We start from the raw sequence: 6469 nt of genomic DNA, 5'->3' as shown, positions 1-6469 counted from the left end.
ATAAATAAATAATAGATATGTGATATAAAGAAAAATATTATTAGTAACAAAATAAAATAAAAAAAAATTAAAACCGCAAAAAAAAGGAAAAAAGTAAAAAAGTGTTGTGGAGCCAACAACACGCGGTGTTCCCAAGCGGTCCCCATCTAAGTACTAACCGCGCCCGACGCTGCTTAATTTCGGTGATCGGACGAGAACCGATGTATTCAACGTGGTATGGTCGCTGGCGAAGAAAGTGTTTCAAAAAATCTACATCTACCAGTATTTTAATCTTATTCTTATTCTTATTCTTATACGTACTACTTACTACGTACTATATATAATATGGAAAATGGAAAATGGAAAATAGAAAATACTCTAAAGCTATTTTATTTTATTTTTCATTTCAATTTAAATAAAATAAAATAGAAAAGTTTCTTTTTTCTTCTTCTCTAGTGAAGTTAATAGAACAGAATAGGAAAATTAAACTAAAACTGTTATTGAACATAATCCGGTGTTTGATTTTACATGCTTAATTAGTAGTACTATTGCCTGTAATATTAACTTCAATATTAACTTTAACTTTAATTTTATCTTTAAGGAAGAATAAAATTATTATATATACTTATATTTTTATTAAAAAATTTAACATATGAATGCTAGTGCTAGTGCTAGTGCTAGTGCTAGTGCTAGTGCTAATAAATAGGCGCAATCAATAGATTGTTGTTTTATTAAATTTTATTCAATAAAGACAAGGAATATAAGCAAAGCTTCTTAATTAGTAATTTTACTTGAAAAGTTTTCTATCATTTAAGGTTTTCATTCACGCTGGCACTCGTACTCACACTTGGACTCGCACTCGCATGCATGCCTATTGTACATTTTATATGGAACTGAACAAAACTTGTGCTTACGGTGCATTGCGTATACGACACGATTACAATTTCAAAATTAAAAATGATGCGAATATACGTATACAGCAGAAATTAGTTAAATAATTGCATTTTATATAAATAAATAATAGATATGTGATATAAAGAAAAATATTATTAGTAACAAAATAAAATAAAAAAAAATTAAAACCGCAAAAAAAAGGAAAAAAGTAAAAAAGTGTTGTGATGCCAACAACACGCGGTGTTCCCAAGCGGTCCCCATCTAAGTACTAACCGCGCCCGACGCTGCTTAATTTCGGTGATCGGACGAGAACCGATGTATTCAACGTGGTATGGTCGCTGGCAAAGAAAGTGTTTCAAAAAATCTACATCTACCAGTATTTTAATCTTATTCTTATTCTTATACGTACTACTTACTACGTACTATATATTATATGAAAAATGGAAAATAGAAAATACTCTAAAGCAATTTCCAAAGCTAAAATAAAATAGAAAAGTTTCTTTTTTCTTCTTCTCTAGTGAAGTTAATATTAACAGAATAGGAAAATTAAACTAAAACTGTTATTGAACATATCCGTGTTTGTATTTTACATGCTTAATTATGTAGTACTATTGCCTGTAATATTAACTTCAATATTAACTTTAACTTTAACTTAATCTTTAAGGAAGAATAAAATTTTATACATACTTATATTTTTATTAAAAAATTTAACATATGAATGCTAGTGCTACTGCTAGTGCTAGTGCTAGTGCTACTGCTAGTGCTAGTGCTAGTGCTAGTGCTAGTGCTAGTGCTAGTGCTAGTGCTAGTGCTAGTGCTAGTGCTAGTGCTAGTGCTAGTGCTATTGCTAGTGCTAGTGCTAGTGCTAGTGCTAGTGCTAGTGCTAGTGCTAGTGCTAGTGCTAGTGCTAGTGCTAATAAATAGGCGCAATCAATAGATTGTTGTTTTATTAAATTTTATTCAATAAGGACAAGGAATATAAGCAAAGCTTCTTAATTAGTAATTTTACTTGAAAAGTTTTCTATCATTTAAGGTTTTCATTCACGCTGGCACTCGTACTCACACTTGCACTCGCACTCGCATGCATGCCTATTGTACATTTTATATGGAACTGAACAAATCTTGAGCTTACGTGCATTTCGTATACGACACGATTACAATTTCAAAATTAAAAATGATGCGAATATACGTATACAGCAGAAATTAGTTAAATAATTGCATTTTATATAAATAAATAATAGATATGTGATATAAAGAAAAATATTATTAGTAACAAAATAAAATAAAAAAAAATTAAAACCGCAAAAAAAAGGAAAAAAGTGTTGTGGAGCCAACAACACGCGGTGTTCCCAAGCGGTCCCCCATCTAAGTACTAACCGCGCCCGACGCTGCTTAATTTCGGTGATCGGACGAGAACCGATGTATTCAACGTGGTATGGTCGTTGGCAAAGAAAGCGTTTCAAAAAATCTACATCTACCAGTATTTTAATCTTATTCTTACCAGTATTTTAATCTTATTCTTATTCTTATACGTACTACTTACTACGTACTATATATAATATGGAAAATGGAAAATAGAAAATAGAAAATAGAAAATACTCTAAAGCTATTTCCAAAGCTATTTTATTTTATTTTTCATTTCAATTTAAATAAAATAAAATAGAAAAGTTTCTTTTTTCTTCTTCTCTAGTGAAGTTAATATGAACAGAATAGAAAAATTAAACTAAAACTGTTATTGAACATATTCGTGTTTGTATTTTACATGCTTAATTATGTAGTACTATTGCCTGTAATATTAACTTCAATATTAACTTTAACTTTAATTTTATCTTTAAGGAAGAATAAAATTATTATATATACTTATATTTTTATTAAAAAATTTAACATATGAATGCTAGTGCTACTGCTAGTGCTAGTGCTAGTGCTGGTGCTAGTGCTAATAAATAGGCGCAATCAATAGATTGTTGTTTTATTAAATTTTATACAATGAAGACAAGGAATATAAGCAAAGCTTCTTAAATAGTAATTTTACTTGAAAAGTTTTCTAACATTTAAGGTTTTCATTTACGCTGGCACTCGTACTCACACTTGCACTCGCACTCACACTCGCATACATGCCTATTGTACATTTTATATGGAACTGAACAAAACTTGTGCTTACGGTGCATTGCGTATACGACACGATTACGATTTTCAAAATTCAAAATTCAAAATTCAAAATTAAAAATGATGCGAGTACACGTATACAGCAGAAATTAGTTAAATAATTGCGTTTTACATAAATAAATAATAGATAGGTGTATAAAAAAAAATATTATTATTTACAAAATAATATAAAAAAAATTAAAACCGGAAAAAAAAGGAAAAAAGTAAAAAAGTAAAAAAGTGTTGTGAAGCCAACAACACGCGGTGTTCCCAAGCGGTCCCCCATCTAAGTACTAACCGCGCCCGACGCTGCTTAATTTCAGTGAGCGGACGAAAACCGATGTATTCAACGTGGTATGATCGTTGGCAAGAAAGTGTTTTTTCAAAAAATCTACATCTACCAGTATTTTATTCTTATTCTTATTCTTATACGTACTACTTACTACGTACTACTTACTACGTACTATATATAATATGGAAAATGGAAAATAGAAAATAGAAAATAGAAAATACTCTAAAGCTATTTCCAAAGCTATTTTATTTTATTTTTCATTTCAATTTAAATAAAATAAAATAGAAAAGTTTCTTTTTTCTTCTTCTCTAGTGAAGTTAATATGAACAGAATAGAAAAATTAAACTAAAACTGTTATTGAACATATCCGTGTTTGTATTTTACATGCTTAATTATGTAGTACTATTGCCTGTAATATTAACTTCAATATTAACTTTAACTTTAATTTTATCTTTAAGGAAGAATAAAATTATTATATATACTTATATTTTTATTAAAAAATTTAACATATGAATGCTAGTGCTACTGCTAGTGCTAATAAATAGGCGCAATCAATAGATTGTTGTTTTATTAAATTTTATACAATGAAGACAAGGAATATAAGCAAAGCTTCTTAAATAGTAATTTTACTTGAAAAGTTTTCTAACATTTAAGGTTTTCATTTACGCTGGCACTCGTACTCACACTTGCACTCGCACTCACACTCGCATACATGCCTATTGTACATTTTATATGGAACTGAACAAAACTTGTGCTTACGGTGCATTGCGTATACGACACGATTACGATTTTCAAAATTCAAAATTCAAAATTCAAAATTAAAAATGATGCGAGTACACGTATACAGCAGAAATTAGTTAAATAATTGCGTTTTACATAAATAAATAATAGATAGGTGTATAAAAAAAAATATTATTATTTACAAAATAATATAAAAAAAATTAAAACCGGAAAAAAAAGGAAAAAAGTAAAAAAGTAAAAAAGTGTTGTGAAGCCAACAACACGCGGTGTTCCCAAGCGGTCCCCCATCTAAGTACTAACCGCGCCCGACGCTGCTTAATTTCAGTGAGCGGACGAAAACCGATGTATTCAACGTGGTATGATCGTTTGGCAAAGAAAGTGTTTTAAAAAATCTACATCTAGAGTATTCTTATTCTTATACGTACTACTTACTACGTACTACTTACTACGTACTATATATAATATGGAAAATGGAAAATAGAAAATAGAAAATAGAAAATACTCTAAAGCTATTTCCAAAGCTATTTTATTTTATTTTTCATTTCAATTTAAATAAAATAAAATAGAAAAGTTTCTTTTTTCTTCTTCTCTAGTGAAGTTAATATGAACAGAATAGAAAAATTAAACTAAAACTGTTATTGAACATATCCGTGTTTGTATTTTACATGCTTAATTATGTAGTACTATTGCCTGTAATATTAACTTCAATATTAACTTTAACTTTAATTTTATCTTTAAGGAAGAATAAAATTATTATATATACTTATATTTTTATTAAAAAATTTAACATATGAATGCTAGTGCTACTGCTAGTGCTAATAAATAGGCGCAATCAATAGATTGTTGTTTTATTAAATTTTATACAATGAAGACAAGGAATATAAGCAAAGCTTCTTAAATAGTAATTTTACTTGAAAAGTTTTCTAACATTTAAGGTTTTCATTTACGCTGGCACTCGTACTCACACTTGCACTCGCACTCACACTCGCATACATGCCTATTGTACATTTTATATGGAACTGAACAAAACTTGTGCTTACGGTGCATTGCGTATACGACACGATTACGATTTTCAAAATTCAAAATTCAAAATTCAAAATTAAAAATGATGCGAGTACACGTATACAGCAGAAATTAGTTAAATAATTGCGTTTTACATAAATAAATAATAGATAGGTGTATAAAAAAAAATATTATTATTTACAAAATAATATAAAAAAAATTAAAACCGGAAAAAAAAGGAAAAAAGTAAAAAAGTAAAAAAGTGTTGTGAAGCCAACAACACGCGGTGTTCCCAAGCGGTCCCCCATCTAAGTACTAACCGCGCCCGACGCTGCTTAATTTCAGTGAGCGGACGAAAACCGATGTATTCAACGTGGTATGATCGTTGAAGAAGTGTTTCAAAAAAATCTACTCTACACGATTTTAAAATCTTATTCTATCTTATACGTACTATTCTACGTAACTATATTAATTATGGAATGGGAAATAGAATAGAAAATAGAATACTCTATAAGCTATTTCCAAACTTTTTATTTTATTTTTCATTTCAATTTAAATTAAATCAATAGAAAAGTTTCTTTTTTTCTTCTTCTCTAAGTGAGTTAATATGAGATGAAATTAAACTAAAACTGTTATTGAACATATCCGTGTTTGTATTTTACATGCTTAATTATGTAGTACTATTGCCTGTAATATTAACTTCAATATTAACTTTAACTTTAATTTTATCTTTAAGGAAGAATAAAATTATTATATATACTTATATTTTTATTAAAAAATTTAACATATGAATGCTAGTGCTACTGCTAGTGCTAGTGCTAGTGCTGGTGCTAGTGCTAATAAATAGGCGCAATCAATAGATTGTTGTTTTATTAAATTTTATACAATGAAGACAAGGAATATAAGCAAAGCTTCTTAAATAGTAATTTTACTTGAAAAGTTTTCTAACATTTAAGGTTTTCATTTACGCTGGCACTCGTACTCACACTTGCACTCGCACTCACACTCGCATACATGCCTATTGTACATTTTATATGGAACTGAACAAAACTTGTGCTTACGGTGCATTGCGTATACGACACGATTACGATTTTCAAAATTCAAAATTCAAAATTCAAAATTAAAAATGATGCGAGTACACGTATACAGCAGAAATTAGTTAAATAATTGCGTTTTACATAAATAAATAATAGATAGGTGTATAAAAAAAAATATTATTATTTACAAAATAATATAAAAAAAATTAAAACCGGAAAAAAAAGGAAAAAAGTAAAAAAGTAAAAAAGTGTTGTGAAGCCAACAACACGCGGTGTTCCCAAGCGGTCCCCCATCTAAGTACTAACCGCGCCCGACGCTGCTTAATTTCAGTGAGCGGACGAAAACCGATGTATTCAACGTGGTATGATCGTTGGTAAG

The 6469-nt window shown here is 29.1% G+C and overlaps 1 non-coding gene and 6 pseudogenes across 1 annotated transcript; all 7 read right to left on the bottom strand.

Moving 5' to 3' along the window:
- Positions 1-110: 110 nt before the first annotated feature.
- Positions 111-228, bottom strand: LOC119664821 (annotated as a pseudogene).
- An 870-nt stretch (positions 229-1098) lies between these two features.
- LOC119664822 lies at positions 1099-1216 on the bottom strand (annotated as a pseudogene).
- Positions 1217-2201: 985 nt separating this feature from the next.
- LOC119664818 lies at positions 2202-2320 on the bottom strand. The gene has a single exon (XR_005251295.1). It is a non-coding gene; the product is annotated as a 5S ribosomal RNA (ribosomal RNA).
- A 947-nt stretch (positions 2321-3267) lies between these two features.
- LOC119664823 lies at positions 3268-3386 on the bottom strand (annotated as a pseudogene).
- A 916-nt stretch (positions 3387-4302) lies between these two features.
- LOC119664820 lies at positions 4303-4421 on the bottom strand (annotated as a pseudogene).
- A 903-nt stretch (positions 4422-5324) lies between these two features.
- Positions 5325-5443, bottom strand: LOC119664819 (annotated as a pseudogene).
- Positions 5444-6347: 904 nt separating this feature from the next.
- On the bottom strand, positions 6348-6466 carry LOC119664824 (annotated as a pseudogene).
- Positions 6467-6469: the final 3 nt, after the last annotated feature.

The sequence above is a fragment of the Teleopsis dalmanni genome, unplaced genomic scaffold, assembly GCF_002237135.1.
Source record: "Teleopsis dalmanni isolate 2A unplaced genomic scaffold, ASM223713v2 unscaffolded_contig_2692, whole genome shotgun sequence".
NCBI classification, from domain to species: Eukaryota; Metazoa; Arthropoda; class Insecta; order Diptera; family Diopsidae; genus Teleopsis; species Teleopsis dalmanni.
The sequence above is the reverse complement of the archived record's forward strand: the minus strand, read 5'-3'. Positions and strand labels throughout refer to the sequence as shown.